The sequence below is a fragment of the Hemitrygon akajei genome, chromosome 29 (genome assembly GCF_048418815.1).
Source record: "Hemitrygon akajei chromosome 29, sHemAka1.3, whole genome shotgun sequence".
Lineage (NCBI taxonomy): Eukaryota > Metazoa > Chordata > Chondrichthyes > Myliobatiformes > Dasyatidae > Hemitrygon > Hemitrygon akajei.
The window spans coordinates 43061241-43087236 of record NC_133152.1 but is presented as its reverse complement, the minus strand read 5'-3'; the positions used below and the strand labels follow the sequence as shown (position 1 = coordinate 43087236).

The window sequence follows — 25996 nt, the reverse complement described above, 5'->3', positions numbered from 1 at the left end:
ATTTGCAGTGCGCATTGACTGTGGGTGATACGGTGTTAGATTTGCAGTGCGCATTGACTGTGGGCAATACGGCCGTGGATTTGGAATGCGCATTGACTGTGGGTAATACAGTGTTAGATTTGGAGTGCGCATTGACTGTGGGTAATACGGCGTTAGATTTGGAGTGCGCATTGACTGAGGGTAATACGGTGTTAGATGTGGAGTGCGCATTGACTGCGGATAATACGGTGTTAGCTTTGGAGTGCGCATTGACTGCGGGTAATACGGTGTTAGATTTGGAGTGCGCATTGACTGTGGGTGATACGGTGTTAGATTTGCAGTGCGCATTGACTGTGGGTGATACGGTGTTAGATTTGCAGTGCGCATTGACTGTGGGCAATACGGCCGTGGATTTGGAATGCGCATTGACTGTGGGTAATACAGTGTTAGATTTGGAGTGCGCATTGACTGTGGGCAATACGGTGTTAGATTTGTTGTGCACGTTGACTGCGGGTAATACAGTGTTAGATTTGGAGTGCGCATTGACTGTGGGTAATACGGTGTTAGATGTGGAGTGCGCATTGACTGCGGATAATACGGTGTTAGCTTTGGAGTGCGCATTGACTGTGGGCAATACGGCGTTAGATTTGGAGTGCGCATTGACTGTGGGCAATACGGTGTTAGATTTGGAGTGCGCATTGACTGTGGGCAATACGGTGTTAGATTTGGAGTGCGCATTGACTGTGGGCAATACGGCGTTAGATTTGGAGTGCGCATTGACTGTGGGCAATACGGTGTTAGATTTGGAGTGCGCATTGACTGTGGGTAATACGGCCGTGGATTTGGAGTGCGCATTGACTGAGGGTAATACGGTGTTAGATTTGGAGTGCGCATTGACTGTGGGCAATACGGCGTTAGATTTGGAGTGCGCATTGACTGTGGGTAATACGGCGTTAGATTTGGAGTGCGCATTGACTGAGGGTAATACGGTGTTAGATGTGGAGTGCGCATTGACTGCGGATAATACGGTGTTAGCTTTGGAGTGCGCATTGACTGTGGGTAATACGGTGTTTGATTTGGAGTGCGCATTGACTGCGGGTAATACGGTGTTAGATTTGGAGTGCGTATTGACTGTAGGTAATACGGCCGTGGATTTGGAGTGCGCATTGAATGCAGGTAATACGGTGTTAGATTTGGAGTGCGCATTGACTGAGGGTAATACGGTGTTAGATTTGGAGTGCGCATTGACTGCGGGTAATACGGTGTTAGATTTGGAGTGCGCATTGACTGTGGGTAATACGGTGTTAGATTTGGAGTGAGCATTGACTGTGGGCAATACGGTGTTAGATTTGGAGTGCGCATTGACTGCGGGTAATACGGTGTTAGATTTGGAGTGTGCATTGACTGAGGGTAATACGGTGTTAGATTTGGAGTGCGCATTGACTGTGGGTAATACGGTGTTAGATTTGGAGTGCGCATTGACTGTAGGTAATACGGCCGTGGATTTGGAGTGCGCATTGACTGTGGGTAATACGGTGTTAGATTTGGAGTGTGCATTGACTGAGGGTAATACGGTGTTAGATTTGGAGTGCGCATTGACTGCGGGTAATACGGTGTTAGATTTGGAGTGCGCATTGACTGTGGGTAATACGGTGTTAGATTTGGAGTGCGCATTGACTGTGGGCAATACGGTGTTAGATTTGGAGTGCGCATTGACTGTGGGTAATACGGTGTTAGATTTGGAGTGCGCATTGACTGTGGGCAATACGGCGTTAGATTTGGAGTGCGCATTGACTGTGGGTAATACGGTGTTAGATTTGGAGTGCGCATTGACTGTGGGCAATACGGTGTTAGATTTGGAGTGCGCATTGACTGTGGGCAATACGGTGTTAGATTTGGAGTGCGCATTGACTGTGGGTAATACGGTGTTAGATTTGGAGTGCGCATTGACTGTAGGTAATACGGCCGTGGATTTGGAGTGCGCATTGACTGCAGGTAATACGGTGTTAGATTTGGAGTGCGCATTGACTGTAGGTAATACGGCCGTGGATTTGGAGTGCGCATTGACTGTGGGTAATACGGTGTTAGATTTGGAGTGTGCATTGACTGTGGGCAATACGGTGTTAGATTTGGAGTGCGCATTGACTGTAGGTAATACGGCCGTGGATTTGGAGTGCGCATTGACTGTGGGTAATACGGTGTTAGATTTGGAGTGCGCATTGACTGTGGGCAATACGGCGTTAGATTTGGAGTGCGCATTGACTGTGGGTAATACGGTGTTAGATTTGGAGTGCGCATTGACTGTGGGTAATACGGCCGTGGATTTGGAGTGCGCATTGACTGTGGGTAATACGGTGTTAGATTTGGAGTGCGCATTGACTGTGGGCAATACGGCGTTAGATTTGGAGTGCGCATTGACTGTGGGTAATACGGCGTTAGATTTGGAGTGCGCATTGACTGAGGGTAATACGGTGTTAGATGTGGAGTGCGCATTGACTGCGGATAATACGGTGTTAGCTTTGGAGTGCGCATTGACTGCGGGTAATACGGTGTTAGATTTGGAGTGCGCATTGACTGCGGGTAATACGGTGTTAGATTTGGAGTGCGTATTGACTGTAGGTAATACGGCCGTGGATTTGGAGTGCGCATTGAATGCAGGTAATACGGTGTTAGATTTGGAGTGCGCATTGACTGAGGGTAATACGGTGTTAGATTTGGAGTGCGCATTGACTGCGGGTAATACGGTGTTAGATTTGGAGTGCGCATTGACTGTGGGTAATACGGTGTTAGATTTGGAGTGAGCATTGACTGTGGGTAATACGGTGTTAGATTTGGAGTGCGCATTGACTGTGGGCAATACGGCGTTAGATTTGGAGTGCGCATTGACTGTGGGTAATACGGTGTTAGATTTGGAGTGAGCATTGACTGTGGGCAATACGGTGTTAGATTTGGAGTGCGCATTGACTGTAGGTAATACGGCCGTGGATTTGGAGTGCGCATTGAATGCAGGTAATACGGTGTTAGATTTGGAGTGCGCATTGACTGAGGGTAATACGGTGTTAGATTTGGAGTGCGCATTGACTGCGGGTAATACGGTGTTAGATTTGGAGTGCGCATTGACTGTGGGTAATACGGTGTTAGATTTGGAGTGAGCATTGACTGTGGGCAATACGGTGTTAGATTTGGAGTGCGCATTGACTGCGGGTAATACGGTGTTAGATTTGGAGTGTGCATTGACTGAGGGTAATACGGTGTTAGATTTGGAGTGCGCATTGACTGTGGGCAATACGGTGTTAGATTTGGAGTGCGCATTGACTGTGGGTAATACGGTGTTAGATTTGGAGTGCGCATTGACTGCGGGTAATACGGTGTTAGATTTGGAGTGCGCATTGACTGCGGGTAATACGGTGTTAGATTTGGAGTGCGCATTGACTGCAGGTAATACGGTGTTAGATTTGGAGTGCGCATTGACTGCGGGTAATACGGTGTTAGATTTGGAGTGCGCTTTGACTGTGGGTAATACGGCCGTGGATTTGGAGTGCGCATTGACTGTGGGTAATACGGTGTTAGATTTGGAGTGCGCATTGACTGTGGGTAATACGGTGTTAGATTTGGAGTGCGCATTGACTGTGGGTAATACGGTGTTAGATTTGGAGTGCGCATTGACTGTGGGCAATACGGTGTTAGATTTGGAGTGCGCATTGACTGTGGGTAATACGGTGTTAGATTTGGAGTGCGCATTGACTGTGGGTAATACGGTGTTAGATTTGGAGTGCGCATTGACTGAGGGTAATACGGTGTTAGATTTGGAGTGCACATTGACTGTGGGTAATACGGTGTTAGATTTGGAGTGCGCATTGACTGTGGGCAATACGGTGTTAGATTTGGAGTGCGCATTGACTGAGGGTAATACGGTGTTAGATTTGGAGTGCACATTGACTGTGGGTAATACGGCGTTAGATTTGCAGTGCGCATTGACTGTGGGCAATACGGTGTTAGATTTGGAGTGCGCATTGACTGTGGGTAATACGGTGTTAGATTTGGAGTGCGCATTGACTGTGGGTAATACGGCGTTAGATTTGCAGTGCGCATTGACTGTGGGCAATACGGTGTTAGATTTGGAGTGCGCATTGACTGTGCGTAATACGGCCGTGGATTTGGAGTGCGCATTGACTGTGGGTAATACGGCCGTGGATTTGGAGTGCGCATTGACTGTGGGCAATACGGCGTCGGGCAGAGCTTGGCGGCGGATAAAAGACGGCCAGAGGGGGTGGGAACGAGTTGCCGCCATAAACGATCGTTGTGCATCGATCGAGTTCTCGGCTGTGCGTTGAGGAGCGGCGGCGGGAGCCGGGCAGGTAACGGGGGCGAGGGAGCGCCACGGGGTTCGGGGCCGGGAGGATGGGTTTCGGCCGCACAGAGGGTCCGCTCGGTTCCTCCCCCCGGGACCGGGCCGTGTGGCGGAGCGGTGTCGCTGTCGGCGGCCCCCCCGCCCCCCGACCCCCGGGTCTCGGTTGGACCCGCTCCCCGCTGTTGATGCCGCCGCTCGGCCGAGACCCTCCCACCCGGAGCTCGGGGCCGTGACAGCGGCGTGACCCACAGGCGCCGCTCTGCATTTCTGTGGCGGCCTCCGGGACGCTGCGACCGCCGTTTAGCGGACGAATTTTGGGGTGGATGCTCATAATAATTCGGCCCGTCGAGTCTGTACTGACCCTTGTCAGTGATCCAGATGCTTGCCATTAACTCAAAACAAAAACTTTGCACGTCCTTTCCATACAGTTAGGTAACTTTGTAAAGTCCCCCGGTCACTTCTTTACGGTCCCTTTACCTCCTGCCGTCTCTGTCCACTGATCCTGGAACCCTCTGCCAAGCGGTACAGAGGACCCTCGAATTCCTATTGCTGGTCGATTTACAACCTGCTTTATGCCAAGAACAACTCCAACCTCTCTGTTTTGCTTTCTATAATTGAAGTACCTTTTCTATATTATTTTAGCAGCTATGTCACACGCCCTCTCCTAACGCCTTGACATGTCCAGAAATGTGACACATGGTGTTGGGCGCGCAACGTTCGTTTCCAAACCAATGTTTTAAAGTCCTCAGTGTTTAAACCTGCTAAGTGATGTTGGCGGAGAGGAAAAACTTTCCCCGGATGATGGGGATTTGAATTTGCCTGCTCTTCGGGATGGTGTGGTAGGGTTTCTTCTGTCCACTTGATGGCAGCTGCTACTGCGGTTTAATGTGTAGACTGGAAGCTGGTACATGTATTGTACATGTGCAGTATTAAGTTTCATTGCCAGTCAATATCCTATCCAGTACCCTCGCCCTAGAATTAACTTTGTAGGTGTCTTGCTCCTACCTGAACACTGCTGGTCCCCACAAGACATTTCCAGCCTATATATTTTTAGTAACAGAGTGCATTCTCTAAATGGTTCCAAAGCTATCTGTTGGATGGGTTCAGCAGATCAGGCAGCATCTGTGGATGGGGAAAGGGCAGTTGCGGTTCAGGTTGGGATCCTTCATCTGAGGAGTGCTTGATCATATTGGCCTGTATTAGAAGACTGTTTAGAAGAACGGGGGTGGAGGAGAGGATCTCATTGAAACCTATTTAATGTTGAAAGGTCCGGATAGAGTGGATGTGCAGAGGATGTTCCCATTGTGGGGGAATCTAAAACTAGAGTGCACAGCCTCAGGTTAGAAGGATGTCCCTTTAGAACAGATGTTGTCGTCGTTTCTTTTTGTGCCTCATGGCGCATCAGGTGGCATTTTTGCTGTTTCCGTAGCAATTTGACAGCTTTTTTTTAAAAAACGAGACTGAGTTACTAGTTTGACGCTCAACCCAGCATGGATGGAAACTGTTCCGGAGCCGGATGGATTCGAACCCGGGACCATTTGCCTCTGAGTCCGGTGCTTATGCCACTGCACCTCTGGCCGGCTTTAAGAGCAGGTATGAGGTGGAATTTCTTTAGCCAGAGGATGGTCAGTCTGGAATTCATTGCTACAAATGTTCAGGCCACAAATGTGGCTGCACGTTCCAAAGTGGAAGTTGATGGGTTTTTGATTAGTAAGGGCATCAAAGGTTACAGGGAGAAAGCAGGAGAAGGGGGTTGAGAGTTGAGATAAATGAGTCATGATTGAATGATGGAGCAGACTTGATGGGCTGAATGGCCTAATTCTGTTCCCATGTGTTATGAACTTATCCAGACTACTACTAACACTACATTCTTATTCCTTATTTTTGCGCTGATGACTTTTATAATATATGATCACTTTGTCTTTTGATGCTGCCACTTAACTAACTTCAGGCCAGTGATAACAAGTTTGATTCTGGAACATCGAGTTCCATACTCCTCTTCAGATGCTGCCTGATCTGTTGAGTTTCTCCAGTAGTGCTTTTTTTTTCCCCCCAGCATCAGCCGTTTCTTGTCTGTGATTCAGTCTTGTGTCATATAACATAGAACAGCACAGCACATGAACAGGCCCTTCAACTCAGTGTTGTGCCATTCAAACCAGACAATTAGTAATCAAATGGCCAACAAATTCCTTCTGCCTACACAATATCCATATCCATCCATTTCCTCCCATACATGTGCCTGTCTAAACGTGTCTTAAACACCCCTGATGTAATTGCCTTTACCACCCCAGACTGCACATTCCAGGCACTCTGTTGTGTATTTAAAACAAAACACTTGCTCCTCACATCTCCTTTGAAATAACCTCTCTAAAATTAAATGCATGCACTCGATGTTTTAGATATTTCTACCAAGAGGGGGGAAGATACTGGCTGTTTACTCTGCCTCTCACAATTGTATATACTCCATCAGATCTCCCCTCAGTCTCTGCCACTCCAGAGAAAGCACCCCAAGTTTGTCCTATTTATTGTGCTCATTTGCTGTATTCAGTCCTATGTACAGTACTTTTCCCACACTTCTGCTCGCTTGAGTGCAGCAATACTGCATATGTGGATCCTTTTAAGACACAAACCTCCTCAGATCCATGTTCCCTGCAGTTGTGTTCAGTAGTTTTCACAGCTGGGGAATGTATACATGCATCTGTAGCTTGGTCGGAGTTTCTTTGTGTATTTTTTCTAAACTGTGCAACTGATGTGTATTTTTGGCTTGGATCTTCCAGTGTTGCTAAAAATAGTAACTGCAGAAGGGTGAGGAAGGGAAAAAATCTTGGAAAGGAATTATAAATTTGTCTCTGGGTTCATTGTGTGAGTGTAAGTTGCAGTAATATTTGAGTAATCTTGAATTATTCAGATTTCTGAATGGACAGTGAACCCATATACAATTTTTTCTCTTTTTCTCTTTTTGCATTAATTTAGTTTAATGTTCTATTTATATATTGCAATAAGTTTTTATTATGTGTTGCTTTGTACTGCTGGTGCAAGCATATTTCAATGCATATGCCAGTGATATTAAACCTGATTCAGATTCTCCCTTCAATTCTTCATCTGTTCTATGATGAAATTCAAGTGAAGCTCTAATCTTGGAGCTCTGCTAAATTGGCAGATTTTTCAAGATATTGGATATAATTCTTGTAATACTCTAACATGCTTAACTTGCAATTTTTTGATGGTTTTTCCAGTCAAGGGAGTTTAGAAATCTTGCAGTTTCTGCATCTGGCTCATCATTCACCGCTTCCCAAACAATGGGGTATCGTCAGTTAGAATATAGCACAGTACGGGTCTTTCAGCCATAATTTAATGCTGACCCTTTGACACCAAGATCAATCTAACCCTTCCCTCCACTTTTCATCCATGTACCAATCCAAGAATCTCAGATGTCTATAACGTATCTGCCTTTACTGTCACTCCTGGCAGTGTTCCATGCACGCACAACTCTGTGAAGAACTTGCCTCTGATATCCCCTTTGTACTTCCCTCCAGGCTCCTTAAATTATGCCCCCCATTATCGCCCCAGGTAGAAAAAGTTACCCAATCTATGCCTTTTAGGGAGTAGGCCATTTTCTAAATGGGATGGGGGGTGGGGGGGAAGCAAATTCAGAAATGCAAAGTTTATTAGCAAAGTAAGTGCATGTCTCCAAATACTACACCAAGATTCATTTTCTTGCAGGTGTTCGCAGAAAACTAAAGATGTACAATAGATCTGAATAGGCTGCCAATCACTGTTATAAGACTTGACAGGTAAATGAGACATGCTTGTAGCAGTTCAGAGAACAGGGAACCTTACAGCACAGTTACAGACCCTTCAGCCTGTGATATTGTGCTGAACTTTTAACCGACTCTTAAGATCAATCTAACCCTGCCCTTCTACATGGCCCTTCATTTTTCTATCATCTGTATCCCTATCCGAGAATTTCAGATCTCTCGAATGCCTTTACTGCCATCTCTGGCAGTGTGGTCCATGTACTTATAACTGTTATTTTTTAAAAAATCTACCTCTGCACCCCCCCATACCTTCCACCAATCTCCTTAAAATTGTGCCCCTCATCATTTCTGCTTGGGCTGTGTGGGGGGGATGGGGATAAAGGCACTGGTTGTCACTTTCTGTCATAGTTTTACAGTATTTCTCTATGGGAATCCAACTGTAGGTTGTGTGTGGTTTAGGGGTGGGTATGCAAATTTCACTAAAGGAGAAGTAATGGTTGATGGGTGTGGATGATGAGTCAAAGCTGCTACAAATGTGTTCCGTTTTGAGTACAAGGAATTTGAAATTGGGCATAAGTTTTCTCTGGTAATGGGTAATTTGCAGAATTGGCTGTCCAAGACTGAATGAAATCTTATTATCACGGACATATATCATAAAGTTTGTAACTCTATGGCAGCAGTACAGTGTGATTTGTAAAATATGCTATGAATTGCAATAAGAAATGTATATAAAATAGTGAGGTAGTGTTCACAGGTTCACTGTCTGTTCAGAAATCTGAGGGAAGAGAAGCTGCTTTTAAAATGTGTGTGTATCTGTACCTGTATCTCTCTGACGTTAGTCATAAGAAGAGCCCATATTCTGTGTAGTGGGGATCTTTTATGATGGATGCCACTTTTTTGAGGGATCCATCTCTACTTTTAGGGCTTTTGGGGCAGAAAAGATTCTTGGTGTCATGGGAACCGCTCCACAGGTTGGACTGTAGATAAGCTTCGAAAGGTTCCTGGAAATTAAGTTGCACCAGATTTTTTTTTTGTAATTTATTTTTTATTGAAGTTCATCATCAAACAAACATTTCCATAAGATGTGTTTCAGACATTGTACATATATATCATATAATCATATATGTCACAAATCTCCACAAAGTATTTATCTGAGGTATACACTTGTAGAAAAGAGCGGAAAGAAAAAAACAAGCAAAAGGAAAAAACTATGTACAAACACCAGATTTTTGATAATGCCCCAAAAAAAACTGCTTAATGCAACTTTGAGGGGGATGTTTAAATGTAAAGTGTTGGTGGTTTGGTCAACATAATGTTGCTGCTCTGTGGTATTGAGAACGCTAATGTGCTAAGAGTGCCCTGTGATCAGTTGTACTTCAATCAGCAGACTTGTCATGTTTGAGTGGTTTGCACCAGATTTTGTTCATCAGTTCCCAAACCCATCCATCGTGGTCCACGTAAGCCATAAACATTCCTTGAGGCATGCACAATTCATTATATTAGAAGGAACTTGTCCTAGTGCTTTGTGTTTGCGCATTTTCACAGTAGCGTGACTCTGCATTTCTGGCAACCCATTGTCACCAGTATTCACGTCATTCTCTTTGTTGCTGTTGGTTTAGTTTGTGTTAAGTTAAACCTGTTACTCTGCCTTTCTTAGTATTGCATTTATAAGGAGCCCATCTCTCCAAGCAGGTTTTAACCTCTTGTTTTTTTTTCCCTCAAACATCTTGGCCATTGCTCTCAAGATTAACCCTATTCAGTTAGATTTTTTTTAAACAGTCGATTATCATACCAGACAGTAAATACCAGACTAGGCAGCATAGTGGTTAGTGCAACACTTTACAGAGCCAGCTGTAAGAATGGGGCTTGGTTCTGTAAGGAGCTTGTACACCATGTCTCCTTGGGTGGGCCAGTCTTTAACCCTAACCATATGTCTTTGCAACGTGGGAAGAAATCCACATTCTGAAGACGTATGGTTGGGGTTAAGCTTTGCGGATATGCTATGTTGGCAGCAGAAGTGTGGTGACACTTGTGGGTTGCCCACACCATCCTCACTGCAAAGTGATACGTTTCACTTTTTTTGGTGTACACGTGATAAATAATGCTAATCTTCATAAAGCTAATGTAAAATGCCCCTCTGAGACCATTAACTTGTCTGGGGTGGGATCCTGTACGCTACCACAGTTGCAGCTAGCCTAAATGTTCAGGGTGCCAGTTTTACATCAGGTGGCCACTTCAGCTTTGCTCAGTCCTTCCTGTTTACGGTTGTGCTCTGCCAAGCTGAACTTGGGCTGGATTTTGAGTCTTGGGAGCTTTGGCTGTATTGAATCATTTCTTCTGCAGACTTTTAAAACTGGTTTCTGTATTAGCCCCATTCTACTGGTATGGACCAGTTTCAGAAATGACACACATTTTCGCTATTCCTCAGTCTGTGATCTAGTAATACCTATATTGGTATTAGCTTCTGAAGGTCGGTGAGCCTCTTGGTGCTGTGACTAGAAAGACTCAGCACTGTCTTCAAGTTCAAGTGTATTGCCATTTAAACATGCATCTAAGCAAAACAATGTTCCTCTGGGGCTAAGATGCAAAACGCAGTACACAGTCATACACAGCGCATGTAGTTACGATCCAGCACATACAGACTCAAAGTAATTTCAGCACAAGTCCCTGAGTGTCACGGCCTGAAAATTGACGGCTTGATAGTGTGAAGAGCATGTAAGACTGTACAGTGTGACTGACACTATTATAATAAAACAAGCAGTTGTATAAATGTGAAACAGCAGCCGTAAGATGAAAAGTGGCTTGGGCAGGATGAGTATCTGAGTTGGGGAGTAGTGTGGGGAGGGGGGAGAAGATGGCAGGGCATTTAGGCTGTGTGTTAAGAAGTCTAACAGCTTCGGAGAAGAAGCCGTTACCCAGCCGGACAGTTCTAGGTTCTTGTGCTGTGGTACCTTCTGCTAGACGGCAGGAGGTCAAAGATTGTGAGAAGGATGGGAGGGGGGGTTTTTGATGATGCTGGGGGCACTGTGTATGCAGCATTTCTGATGCATTCTGGTGTACCTGGATATCAACTTCTGATTCTCTTTCAGAGGGTGGGTCTACCTCCAGGGACACTTAAGTTATAAGTGCCACAGGCTTTGAACAATTTACAGTTCATGGCAAGCCTCCAGGGATGTCAATCATAAAAGTTGGCTGCAGTGTGGCAAAGCACTTTTAAAGAAAGAATACCTGAAGTTCAAGATGCAACATTGTGGTCTGTTGGTCACAGTTATACATTCATCTTTTGGTCGGTGATGCAAATAGGACCAGACTTTGCTATTACTTCTGTAGTTAAGAATGCAAGAGATGGGTCTTTTGAACCCATTCCACCATTTAGTATGATCATGTCCTGAGCTTGGCCTCAGTTCCACTTTCTTTTCCGTCCATTGTAACACAATAGTTCAGTTCTGTTTCTAGCTTGAATATATTTAAAGACTTGGCCCTGTACATCTTCTTAAGGTACAAGACTGGATGAGAAGGAATTCCTCATCTTCTTCCCCCTGCCCCCCCCCCCAAATGCCCTTGCATTATTAAAAGTCACCTTTTGGTAGCTATCTGCTAAATCTTCCATGTGAAATCTCGTCTTGTGTAAGAACGTTTCTCTACAGACTTTAATGTGCTTTCAGCGATTAACTGCTTAAAGATATTTTCTACTTCTAGTTGGTCCTCTCGAATTTAAGTAGTTCTGAATTGATATTGAAGTACCTTTTGCTGGCCAATTAATCTTTTCTGATAAACTTCAATTGCCTTTTAATGGAGCTTGAGTCCTCAACGTTTGGCTCCTCATTGGAGGAAACTCATGATTTTCAGCACTGTTAAGTTATTTAACAAATTAGTGATGCTCTCTACAATGTCCCCACCACTGTCAGTGTCCTCTTGTGCAGATTGCTGCACTGTGTAGAGACAATAATGTAAATGCCTCATCTGTTTTGTAATAATGCTGGAAATGAAACTAATGTTTTGGTTGTAAATTTTAAAGTGTAATTGATGGCAGATCAGCTGGTTTCCTCTTGATCATGGGGCCAGATTATCCAAAGTGAAGTCCAAAAAATCCTGTTTTATAAACACTAGAAAGTCTGCAGATGCTGGAAATCCAAAACAACACACACAAATTGCTGGAGGAACTCAGCAGATCCTATAAAAGGCAGCATCTATAAAAGTTAACAGATAGTCAATGTTTTGGGCTGAGACACTTCTACAGGACTGAGAAGGAAGGGGGAAGAAGCCTGAATAAAAAGGTGGGAGGAGGGGGAAGAGGGGAAGGAGGCTAGCTGGAAGGTAATGAGTGAAGCCAGGTAGGTAGGAAAGGTCAAGGGCTGGAGAGGAAAGAATCTGATAGGAAAGGAGAGTGAACCACAGGAAAAGGGGAAGGGGGGGGACCCAGGGGTAAGTAATAGGCAGGTGAAAAGAGGTAAAAGGTCAGAGTGTGAAATAGAAGAGGGGGGTGGAATTTGTTCACAGGAAGGAGAAATTGATATTTGTGCCATCACGTTAGAGGCTACTCAGGTGGGAAAAGGTGTTGCTCCTCCGCCCTGAGGCGGGGTTCATCTTGGCACAATATCCTGTTTTTATTTAGAGATGTAGCATGGAACAGGCCCTTCTGGCACAGGTATATTGGGTTTGCTGACTTAAGTTCTTATCAGATACAAATAGCCACAAGTATTCACTAAAGGGAGATTATACTGTAACTATCCAATCTTCAAAGACTCGTTTACTTCCTTGTTTATTCTCCACGCCAAATTTAGCTGCCGATGCCCAGTGTTTGTTCCCCTCTCCCTACCAAGGAGCAGATGCCTCCAGCTAACAAAATAGTTTAAAATAAAGTTCTTTTATTTAGTGATAACACTTAAATGCAAACAGCACTCTTAAAACATGTTTTAAAACTCAGGATTTCCATCATAAACGTTTCCAGATTACAAACCATTTCTGATTCGCAAACCATTTCCAAGACACAAAAACATAAAGGACAAAGCATTTCTAAGGTGCAAAGGGTAAAAGATTTCCAAAACATGGGTACAATTCCTATAACTGAAAAGACATGCCAAGATGCAGACGAATACATTGTCCATTGCAGATACTGAAGCTGGAGAAATGGATTCTAGTTTACTGTTTGTTTTCCATGTTTCTTCTTGATGTTCAATACCCCATTCCAAACAAACAAAGCTGCTCTAAGACTATAAGATATTTGTACTCTTTTTCTACCACTTGGGTGACTTCACACACACATGATATTTCCTCAGATATCCTTCTAGTGCAAACAGTTTAATTTTTTTTTGGGAGCCATACTACTTCAGCTACCTCCATTAATACTGTAAATGTGGGGAAACTAACTTCCTACAGAAACCTTCCAAATATAAACATCAGTTATTGCTATATTAAATGGTATTATCCATCTGTTCTGCAACTTTCCTTGAACTATGCAACTTGAGAGTCAGCTTGTATTTTTGAAACAACTCCAATTAACAGTCCGTTGTTTTATTCTGACCTCTTGAGCAGCGATAAAGCAGATGTAGTGACTAACATCTGCTTCCACAGACAGTGCTTGTTTGCAAAACTGTGTTTTAACTTCAAGCTGATTACTGCTTTCTGTTTGCATTACGACTGGAAGACTGATTTCCTTTTCTAAATTTAGTTCAAAGTTTACTTACAGCTGCTTGTGATCTTACAAGTGGCAGACGCAGTAATTTAGAAAGCCAGGATTAGTAACCAGTCAAGAGCCCACTTTTCAAAGAGTGACTATCCATCATACAACAAGCTGTACTGCCCAGCAAGCCACCTTTTTAACCCTAGCCTAATCACAGGACAATTTACAATGATGAATTAATCTGCTATCTGTGCATCTTTGGACTGAGAGGAAAGTGGAGCACCTGTTTGTCCTTGTTAGGGTGAAATTGGCAAATGTCATTGAATGCAACCTCTGGTTTTCCAGCTCTGTATTGTGTAGTGTCCTGTGACCAGGTGGAAGGGGTGCCATGGTAGTGTAGAGGTCAGCATGACTAAACAGTTTGGGGCATTGGAGTTAATTTCCAGTGTTATCTATAAGGAGTTTGTATGTTCTCCTTTGACTCTGTGGATTTCCTCTGTGTGCTTTGGGCCCGAAACCTATTGAAGTGGCAGAGCTGGGCCAGATTAAAAAGGTCAAGATGTCGGGGCCAGAGGAGAGGGACGAGCTGGAGTTTAGCTTGCTGCTCCACGAGGTTTACTCATCTTTGCACTGAACTGAAGCTGGGAGCTGCAATTAAGGGGCTCCTGAATTGGCTGTGACCGGTGTCATGACTGTGAACTCACTTTCGTGAACTTCAATTCTGACTATTATTTGTTTACTTTCATTGTTTGCGCAATTTGTTTCTTTTCTGTATGTTTGGTGTATAATCTTCTTAACGGGTTCTGTTGGGTTTCTTTGTTTTGTGGTTGCCCATAAGGAGATGAATCTCAAGGGTTGTATGTAGTATGCTTTGATAGTAAATGTACTGAACTTTGACACAGAATGATGCATTTCATCATGTGTTTCAATGTACATGTGACAAAGAAAAGTTATCTCTATCTTTTAATGTATTGACTTTTCAAACATTATTGTATCAGTCATCCAAAGGCCTTCTATAGTTTACTGTGGTGAGCATTCTGACAGGCTGCATCACTGTCGGGTATGGGAGTGGGGGGGCTACTGCACAGCACCGAAAGAAGCTGCAGAAGGTTGTAAATTTAGTCAGCTCCATCTTGGGTACTAGCCTACAAAGTACCCAGGACATCTTCAAGGAGCGGTGTCTCAGAAAGGGAGCGTCCATTATTAAGGACCTCCAGCACCCAGGGCTTGCCCCTTTTCTCACTGTTACCATCAGGTAGGAGGTATAGAAGCCTGAAGGTACACACTCAGCGATTCAGGAACAGCTTCTTCCGCTCTGCCATCCGATTCCTGAATGGACATTGAACTCTTGGATGCTACCTCCACTTTTTTTAGTATTTAGTATTTCTGTTTTTTGCATGATTTTTAATCTATTCAGTATATGTATACTGTATTAAGTATCCTGAATAAGATTTAGTTATTTATTATTATTTTCTTCTATATTATGTATTGCATTGAACTGCTGCAACTAAGTTAACAAATTTCGCATCACATGGTGGTGATAATAAACCTGATTCTAATAGTGCACTGTAGGAAATGTGCTTCTGTCATTGTATGGCCATTGAAAGAAAGTCCTGGAGATTGTGGTTCATGTTCAGTCTTCTCATGGACCTTGTTGGTGTATCTTGTTGGAGAATGTTTAATGACATTCTGGTAATCTTGCCTTCTACAAACACTGCACAACTGTGATACATTAGCGACTTCAGGGACTTTTGATTATTTTAGAGGTTTAATGGGAAACATACAGCCACAAATGCTTGTAATTTTTGAAACATGAAGCTATTGAACATCAATTTTGCTTTACTGAAAGCTGAATTGATGATGGGTGGTGCATTGTTGACACATGGCAGCCTTGGAATTGTTTTGGAATAATGCCTCTTGCTTTACTAGGATTTAAAGTCTGAATCTTTCTCTTGAATCAGTAGGAACGGGAGCCATGTTGTGCTTAAAATTGTAATCTTGCAAAGAATACCTCGTGCTTTGTGTAGCTTGCACTGTCATGGGCAGTACCCTATACATAACGACAGCAACAAGGAAGCAAGTGTATTAATCTGAATAGAGTAATGTCTTTCTCTTGACCAGTGTGTCTGGGATCCTTCCACCCAATTTGATTTAAACTGCCTGCTGTAGTTTTACCTTGTTTGTGGTAGCCTAAAATTCTCATGTAATCCAGCAACTGATGTCTACAATTGGTGAAGTTCATTCTATAGTTTTATAGAATTTTATAAGCTGCTATAGGAGAAATACTGAAATTGAAGATTGGAAAGCAAAGTGAGAACTGGTGAGCTCAGGCAGCTTCTGTAACAAAATGAGTAACATGATAAATTCGGATTTCTCTCTTGCACTGATCAGTTTCGAAGCTTTGAGCAAACGTGTGTAACCAGTCATCCGAATAAGCGAATGCCAGCAGATCATAAACAAATTATTCTACAGATGCTGGACATCCCAAGTAACACACACAATGCTGGAGGAACTCGGCAAGTCAAGCAATGTCTGTGGAGAGAAATAAAGAGCTGACATCTTGGGCCATGACCCTCATCAGACTTAAAATACTTAGCGGTGAATACAGGTGACCATTTTAAGTCATGGAAACTTAATCTTGTGGAATTTGCAAATTGCTACTTTTTTAAAAAAATGCTCTATTAAGTTTGTGGGAGAGAATTTTAAAAATGCTTTACAACTCATTTTTTTGACATGATGATCTAGCTTGTCATTACAGTAAATCAAGATAAGGACAATTTCCTAGGAAAACAACTCTGCTACAACGCAGAGATTGCCTGCCAGCATCTGAAAATTGGCAGCTTTGGTGAAATATTGGAGCCCAATTCCTATACAGCAATATCCCATTGGGATTAAAATTGTCATGTAAAAAATGTAGAACATTCATTCTGAAGAGTGGTTGAAATGTCAGTTGTGACCAGGACTGATGAAGGGGTCTCAGCCCGAAACATCGACTGTTCTTTTTCCCCTCCGTGGATGTTGTCTGACTAGTTGAGTTAGTTCTTCCAGCATTTGAGCAGCACCCACAAGATGCTGGAGGAATTCCGTATTGGTCAGTTTTATTTATTTAGCAATGCAGTGTGGAGAAGGCCTTTCTGGCCCTTTGAGCCATGCTGCCCCAGCAACCCCACAAATCAGTTGCAATCACGTTCTTTTTCCAGTTGTCTCTCAATATGCTGTAGTTTGTGTTAACATTGATTTCAAAGCTTAACAGGAAAAGAAAAGGCATAAAAATGTCTTCGTGCTACTATTAAAACTTTGGATTTGATAGATTTTATCAAAGTATACTAATTTAATTTTTGAAAGGAAGCATAGTCATCTGGAGTCAATCTGAAACATTTTTAGAATGGCCTGAGGTGGGTTTATGCTTTGTTCTCATTTGAAAGTGCTTTTTTTATTTGTTCACCATTCCAAAAACACTAAATGTCAGATTGCTTTCTTTGACAACATACTAGTTTCCCTTTACAGAATCCAGTGGTTTAACTTTGTTCAGAATATCACTGGCGCAGCTTTCATTACTCTTGATGCCTATTTATCATCCTGTTAACTCTTCACGGGAGTCTTGCCCAGCAGACACTTGGATACTGAGCTGCAAGGGAATGCTGCCACAAGAAAGCAGCATCCAGGTCATGCTCTCTTCTCATTGCTGCCATCAGGAAGTAGGTACGGAGCCTTGGGTCCCATGCAGATTCATTGCCCAACAACCACTGCTCCTGAACTAGCATGGTTAGCTTTACTCACCTCAGTGCAGGTTTGTTTCCACATCTTACAGACTCTCTTTCGGGGTCTGTACAGCTCGTGGTCTCAGTATTATTCATTTACTTATTATTTTTTTATTTGCACAGTTTGTCTTTTGCACTTTGTGTGGTTTTGCATTAACTCTGTTATATTTCGTTGATCTACTGTGGATGCCTGCACTGCATCACAATGTGGTATGGAAACACGAATGCCCTTGAATAGAAAATCCTCCAGAAAATGTCCCAGTTCTCACCATTGAGCGCATTTACATGAAATTCCTGCAAGAAAATTAATCTGAGTATTGTATGTGGTGATGCGTATGTACTTTGATAGTAAATTTAACCATATAACAATTACAGCACGGAAACAGGCCATCTCGGCCCTTCTAGTCCGTGCTGAACGCTTACTCTTACCTTGTCCCACCGACCTGCACTCAGCCCATAACCCTCCATTCCTTTCCTGTCCATATACTTATCCAATTTTTTTTAAATGACAAAATGGAACCTGCCTCTACCACTTCTACTGGAAGCTCGTTCCACATGAAGAAGCTCGTTACTTTGAACTTGGAAAATGAATCTCAAGGTGGTATATGGTGACATAAGTACTTTGATAACGTACTTTGACTTTAAGCAGTTAACAAAAGTTTGACCCAAGAGATGCCATAAAGAAACAGGTGTTGTTGGTGGGCATTGCTTGAACTTGCAGTTTTGATAGTGAGGGCATGCTCCCCAGTCGTGGACTATTTAAAATCAGATGAGAAACAAGCCAGAGTTGGAATAGTAAAGCTTGAAGGGTTGCATAGCTGGAAGAGATTAGTGGATTATGACTGGAGCAGCAATTTTGACGAATGGGGGTTTGAAAGTATAATAAACACTTGCATACCAAAAGTAAAATGGCCCTGAAATAGAGACCAGTCAGGAGAGGCAACATCTATGGAAAGAGGGGCAATTTGTTTAGGGGCAATAACATTGCTGCAAGGTTAAAATAAAACCCTTTTTAAGGTCCAGGGAAATGGAAAGGGGCAGCACAGTAGTGTAGCACTGCACAAAGTCACTTTGCAGTTCTCGCCAGTGATTGATGTTCGATTCCTGCAGCTGCCTGTATTCTCCCCTTGATCATGTGGGTTTCCTCCCACATTGCAAAGGCCTACCGTTTTAAGGTCAGTGAGTTGTGGGTATGCTACGTTGGTGCCAGAAGCATTGACTGCTCTGTATTTCCTGATTTGATGCAAAATGATGTACGGTATTGCACTTCTTGATACACATGAGAAATCTGATCTTTCTGCAAAGATGTAGACCAGGAGATGAATGATACTGGCTGAAGAAAAGTGTACAACATTACTGCGTGGGGAAAGGAAGGTGAAGAACTAGAGGCTAGGCATCAAGACAATGAGAACTGCTTATCTAGAACTACACATGATATTATCAACGGGCATCTGAATATTTAAGAACTGGCAAGGAATAAATCGGTCTGCAAATCAATTCAAATAGCAATTGCTGAAGTTGAATGCAGCAGAACAGCAATGATTTTAAAGCCACTTTCGGCCTTGTATTTGCATTAAATGTAGGGATGGTGAAGAAGAACATAGAACATAAAACACTGTGGCACAATACAGGACTGCAGGTGTCTTCCCCCCCCCCCCCCCCCCCTTTACAAAGGCGTTCCTATGAAACCTTTCTTAAGCTGAAATGGCGTAAAGTGAAGAACCATTCATTTAAATGGGAAAAAATTTTGTAAAAGCGAAAATCCTCTTTGTAATGCGAAAACAGGTTACTAATGTAGGTCTTTTGTAAAAGTGAAGTGGCGTACAGCGGGGGACACCTGTATTTGGCCCACAAGTTATCCTGAACTTTTAACCTATTCAGAGATTCCTTCTCACATTGCCCTCCATTTTTCCATTGTCAGTGTGCCTATCTGAGTTTTTTAAATGTCCCTAATTTATCTGTCTCTACCACTGCCGCTGGCAGGGCATTTCACACACCCACCGACCAATCTGTTTAAGGCAAAAATTACTTGCTTCTGAAATTTCCCCCTCCCAATGTGCTTTCCTCCAAACCCCTCATATTAGCTATTTCTGCCCATGGTGGGAGGGGAAGGGGAGAAGTGTCTGACTCTCCATCCATCTGCATCTCTGACCATCTTTTACACCTCTGTCATCCTCAAACCAGAAATGAGTTCATTGTCCTACAAGTAGGTGATTCATTTGAGCATTGCATATGAGGAAAGGAGTCATTTCCTTGAGAGAATACATCTAGAAACTGAAACCAAGTGTAGTTAATCAAATTTGCAATGCAGTTCAGATTTCCTGCCAGAAATTCGGTTTAAATGCTATTAAATAATCAGTCTTATTTTGTGGTGTATTATCATGTTGCACAGTCAGATATGGAATATTACTATTACTAGTTCTTAAAACTCAACATGGAAATTTATTAGCAGTTGCTGTCTACACTTCACAATATTTTGGCAAAGTATTTGAGACACCACAACTTGTTCTCAAAATTTATTACTTTTTTGCTCTTGTGTAATTGCACAGTTTGCCGTCTTGTGCACACGGGTTGTTTGTCTGTCTTTCTGTAGTTTTTCATCGATTCTATTGTTTTTCTGTGTTGCTGTGAATACCTGCAAGAAAATGAATCTCAGGGTAGTATATGGTGGCATGTATGTACTTTAACAAATTCCCTTTGAATGTTGGTATCCTGTGGGGCATGAAAGGCCTCTGAGCCCAAAGGCATTTTTGTCTTCTGCTTGTTGCGGCATCTCAAGCTGTGATACTTTAATGTTTTCTGTAAAGGTGCTAAGAGTTGCTATTGAATGGTATGCAAATTGATGTGCAGGCATGTGTTGTCATGTACACTTGATAATTGTATGATCCAATAAACATTCCCTGAATAGTTTGCAGTGCATTTTGACATGTGCCTTGTTCTAAATGAACTTGTACTCCAGCATGCTGGCAAAAGCGTATTTAAAGCCAAGTAACTTTATATTTTAAAGAGCGCTACATCTTGATTTCAGCTGCAGTTGCAAGCTTGAATTACAAATTGCTTCATACCTTTTTGTCTACCTGTGACTAGGCAGCTTCATTTGTAACCCTTCGCCAGACCAGAAAAATCTCATCTTCCTTTTATGGGCTCCATGCAGCAGTACCATGGGTCCCAGTGTTTTGCAGTGGCTGTTCTATTTTAATACTTGCTACCTTCCAGAGGGAATCTGTTCCATGTGCTATAGAAGTCAATATTCCTCATGTGAAATTCCTCAGTGCTTTGTGCAGGGAATGATGGCAGAAGGCCAAAGTAATTTTGCCTCCTTCTGCTGGAATTCAGACTTGGGCATAATCCAGTAAGTGCTGTTTTGTGTCAGACATGGGCTTCACTGTCTCCGTAATTCAAATTTGTCATTAGATTTTTTTTGGATGCATTTTTGAAGTCAACCAAGTCTTTGGTATAATAACAGTGTCTGCATCACTGGAGACTCTTGTCTTAAACTCACACTATTCAGTTTATCCTTGATAATAGGATTTAGTTGCATGATTTGATCGATGTGGGATGGTTTTGTGACAATGCAAAATTTGGCCTGTGATTACACAGTGCTTTTCTTAAGTTTTAGTCTTAAAGTCATTTTGTAATGTCTTATCGTTGATCTTTTGGAAGAAGCTCTTCATTTCACAATTCCATCTACTATCCTAGAGGTTTCATTTTTTTTATATGACCATGGGAGGAACTTTGAGTTGCATCTTTCTGGTTTACCCAAGTCTGCAGTGCCTGTTAACCTTGCTCTGTATACAGTTGGTTTATTTAGCAACACGCCACCCCAGCAGCCTCACAACCCCAACCTAATCATGGGACAATTTCCAATGACTAGTAAGTCTTTGGACTGAGATTAATCGCGTGCTCCCAGGGGAAAACTCGTGTATTCCATGAGGAGGATACACAGACTCCTTTACAGAATGGCGCCAAAATTGAACTCCCTTCCAGTATACACCCAAGCTGTAATAAAGTCGTGCCAACTACTACGTGCCCTCTGCTGAGCTAACCCTTGATGCCTGATGCATAAGACATAAGAACAAAATTGGACCATTCGGCTCATTGAGTCTGCTGCATCATTCCATCATGGCTGACTTTTATTATCCCCCTCAATCCTATTCTCCTGCCTCTCCCTGTACATGTCTGATGCCCTTGCTAATCAAGAACCTATTAACCACTTTAAGTATGTAAGCAAAAACGTATTTGATATATGCACCTGAAGATGGGTCTTTGCATTTGATAACTGCTCTATAGATTTTCTGGCCTTTGAATGTATATTGTTATTAAATTATTTTGGAATGGTTTAATGTTTATTTAAAATGCCAGTTCACAATTTAGACATTTAAATTATAAAACTAATCCTTTCCACAGTACTTCTGTGCAGTTCAAATAAAAGGTCCTGGTCTCTGTCAGCAAAGTGACCATTTTAAGATTAGGCCATTGAAATGCTGGCATCCAGTTTCTGATTGCCTGCACATGCATGAAGTCCAAGATGAGTTGAGTTATTGGTTGTGGAGAGGAGGGTGATCTGGACCATTGTATTTGCATCTCAATAAAGAATCTTGCCCATCCGTTGCTCTCCCATCTGAATCTGTTCATGACATAATTTATTACCTTTCTCCAATGTCATGGGAAAACCCTAGTTTGTAACGGGGTCCAGAATAGACCCTATGAACTATGCTGCTATGAAGAAAGAGAGGGTTTTCCCATGACACCAAATAACAGTGAAGTTTTAAGTTCTTCAGCCTAACTGGAGGTCACCATGAGTTGGTCAACATTTTATTAAACAAAATTTCTGAAATATTAATGACAGAAGTCTTTTAAGCTATAAATGTTTTTTGTAAAAGCATGAGTTTTAAATGTTGCTTTTAATTTGCATTCACTACCTTGGTCATTTTGTGAATTTTGTGCAAATTATTTATTGGTGGCATAAAACAGGCCCTTCCAACCTAACAAATTGCTCTATCCAGCAATCCACTTATTTAACCCTAGCCTAATCACAGGACAATTTTAGTCTTTGCATAGTTGGGGGTGGGGGGGGGAACACTGGAGCATACAAATTTCTTATGGACATTGTTGGTTTTTAAAATTTTTCAATCCATTTCAGAATGTGAATAATTGAGTGATTATTGTATGTATTATTGAGGTGAATTGGATTGTTGAATATCCAGCTCCCCAATGCTGTAGAATTATGGAGACATATAGGACGCATACTAATGTCCTGTGGACTTTGCGCATAGGATTTGGGAAATGTGAGAGGAATATGGGGGTTGATTTTTGAGCAGTTAATATGTCAAGAGTTCACACTGCTCTGGAAGCCTTGTGGATTTGTATTTACATCAGAGCAGAATTGTTTAAAGCAAGGCAAGACCCACGGTCAGTCTAGACATTCGATGCTATATTTAAAATACCAGCCGGATCTTAATGTGACCTGTTGGCAGAACAAGTCCATTGTTCTCCATTGTGTGAATATCTTTAGAAATGCACATTGAAACTCTTATTATTGTTTGACACTGTAGTAGGGTCTTTGAATCACCAAGTCTACAGTGACCATCTATTCCTATTTATACAAATCCTTAGCTTTATTCTCCCCCTGCATTGCTATCAACTCCTTTGACTATATACAAGATTTTCCTCTTTGGGATACGTATGCACTCTGCAACTGGCTTGAATTACTTTGATTCAATATTTTGCTTTAATAGGGACCCATTAAAAGGGATCATGGTCTCTTCTGTTTTTGTCAACAAACTCACTAACACTAATTGTCATTTCATTTGTCTAGATATTTATATGTTGTACTTCCCTATTTATGGGCATTCATTTTTTTCACTCTATTTAACTGAGAATTAGCGTCAAAGGGAACTTTGCAGATCTCGAAATGCAAATTTACCCAAACTTGATGTCCTTATGAATTTTACAGTTGCAAGAGTGTCAATACTTTACCTGTTAACTATAAACTTTCATTTCTAAACAAAGATTTTGCAGATGCTGGAAATCTTGAGCATCATGGCAAGTCAGGCAATATCAAGGGGAATACATAGTCAACACTCTAAGCTGAGAAATATTTATTGCCCTTGCGTCTCAGCTCAAGATGTTGACTGTTTATTAATCTCAAAATGCTGCCTGACTGGGTTCCTTCAGTATTTGTTTGTTGCTTTCCTTGTACATTTTTTTAATTAGAAGTCACTGTTCAAGCCTTCAGACATGAGTGCAAAATCTGGATAGACATGAGGTTTTAGCTTTCAGTTCCTCCCTTTTTGGCCTTGCAAAAGGTGCCACAGCACTTTGAAAAGCAGATAAATTCTCCTAAATACTACTAAATATTTATTCTTGGCAAACTCAGTCAAATGAGTTTGGGACCATAAGACTTGGGAGCAGAATTGGGCCATTTGGTCAATGCTTCACCATTCCATCATGGCTGATTTCATTATCCCTCTCGGCCTCATTCTCCTGCCTTTTCCCTGTATCCTTTGACATCCTGACTAATCAAGGACCTATAAACCTCTGCTTTAAATATGCCCAATCACTTGTACTCCACTGCTATTTGTGGCAATGAATTCCATAGATTCAACGCCCTCTGGCTAAAGAAATTTCTCCCCCTCACTATAGGAAACATCCTTTCCATGTCCACTCTATCTAGCCCTTTCAATAGTCAATAGGTTTCAATGAGATTCCCACACCGCAATTCTTGCAAACTCCAGTGGGTACAGACCCAGCGCCATCAAACACTTGTAAATTAATCCTTTCATTCACAGGATAATTCTCTTGAACCTCGTCCGGACCGTCTCTAACGCTGGCACGTAATTTTTTAATTATGGAGCTCCTGGTACCTTCTGCAACTCTATAAAATGCAAATGACTACAAACCTGTGGATTGCTGCTACACAATGCTGCATTTTATCGGGGGTTCCTGTAACATTTTGTCTAAAGGCCCAAGCGCTTAGCTTTTTTTCCTGAAATGTAGTGAATGCAGCAGCAATTTCAACAGACCAAATGCTAAAATCGTTGAATGTTCATTAATCCTGACCAGGAAATGCTAATTAGGCACAAGGGATAACTTCCTTGTACTACTTGTCTGCCTGAGGTAGCAGATAAGACTGTCTGAAAGACTGGCTCCACCAATGTTTTTTTTCCCCTTCTCTGGGGAAAGCATGATGTATATTGAAACTTCAACAGAAGGCTAAACATTTTTTCCAGTCTCTTAGATGTGCTTTGTCACATGTTTATCTCTTCAGCTATTTTGTAATCAGTGGAAGTGGAGGATCATATTCACGTGTAGCTGTATAGTACAGGAACAGAGTAAATGGATGACTCATTTTCAAACTGTTGCTCAATTTGAAGACCTTAAGACACATAGCAGAATTAGGCCATTCAGACCTTTGAGCATGCTCAGCCAATCTGTCATGGTTAATTTATCATCAGTCTTCAACCCCATTCTTCTGTCTTCTCCCAGAAATCTTTGACACCCTATCAACCTTTGGGTATATTTAAAGCAATGACTTGGCCTTGGGTATTTTGGCCTTGTCTGACTTCAAAGTGAGCTGCTGTGAGAAGTTTTATTTCTGATTTAGATTTGTCATGTGTTCGCCGCAACATACAATGAAATGTGGCAATTGAATTGATTTTGTTTCTTACATCCTTCACATACATGAGTAAAAATTCTTTGTTACGTCTCCATCTAAATGTGCAATCATAGTAATTCATAATAAATAGAACAGTCAATGTAATATAGAGTACACTCAGATCAGTGTGGGTTCATCAGTCTGATGGCCTGGTGGGAAGAAGCTGTCCTGGAGCCTGTTGGTCCTGGCTTTTATTCTGTGGTACCGTTTCCCGGATGGTAGCAGCTGGAATAGATTGCGGTTGGGATGACTCGGGTCCCCAATGATCCTACAGGCCCATTTTACACACCTGTCCTTGTAAATGTCCTGAATCATGGGAAGTTCACAACTACAGATGCGCAGGGCTGTCCGCACCACTCTCTGCAGAGTCCTGCAATTAAGGGAGGTACAGTTCCCACACCAGGCAGCGATGCAGCCAGTCAGGATGCTCTCAATTGTGCCCCCGTAGAAAGTTCTTTTGCATTAACAACCAACACAAACTAAGGATGTGCTGGGGGCAGCTCACAAATGTGGCTGCAAATTCCAGCATCAACATCGCATGCCTACAACGCTCAGCAGAGCAACAACAGCAAAATGCTCTTCTGCACATTCATTGTTTTCTATCTCTATATCTTTTCCACCCATCTGGGTTCATCTATCACCGAGTTTGTTCTTCTTCCCCTCCCCATCTCTTTATTCTGGTGTCTTCCCCTTCCTTTCCAGTCCTGAGGAAAGAGGTTTTGGACCAAAATGTCAACTTTTTATTAATTTCCATAAATGTTGCCTGACCTGCTGTTTCTCCAGCACCTCAGCTTTCAGATTAATTCTTCAGCCCTTTACTATTTCCACCCATCACCTCCCAGCTCCCCTCTCACCTGGTCCCACCTG

General features: G+C 42.4%; 1 protein-coding gene across 2 annotated transcripts in view; it reads left to right on the top strand.

The window, feature by feature from the left end:
* The first annotated feature begins 4202 nt into the window (after positions 1-4202).
* spsb1 (splA/ryanodine receptor domain and SOCS box containing 1) overlaps positions 4203-25996 on the top strand; it is a 72796-nt gene continuing 51002 nt past the window's right edge. The window contains exons 1-2 of one of the 2 annotated variants that reach the window (XM_073032263.1): positions 4223-4337; positions 8054-8124. The gene's annotated coding sequence lies outside the window, so the exon portion shown is untranslated. Of the gene's footprint in view, positions 4338-8053; positions 8125-25996 lie in introns of both variants that reach the window. The other variant, XM_073032262.1, reaches the window with a different exon arrangement.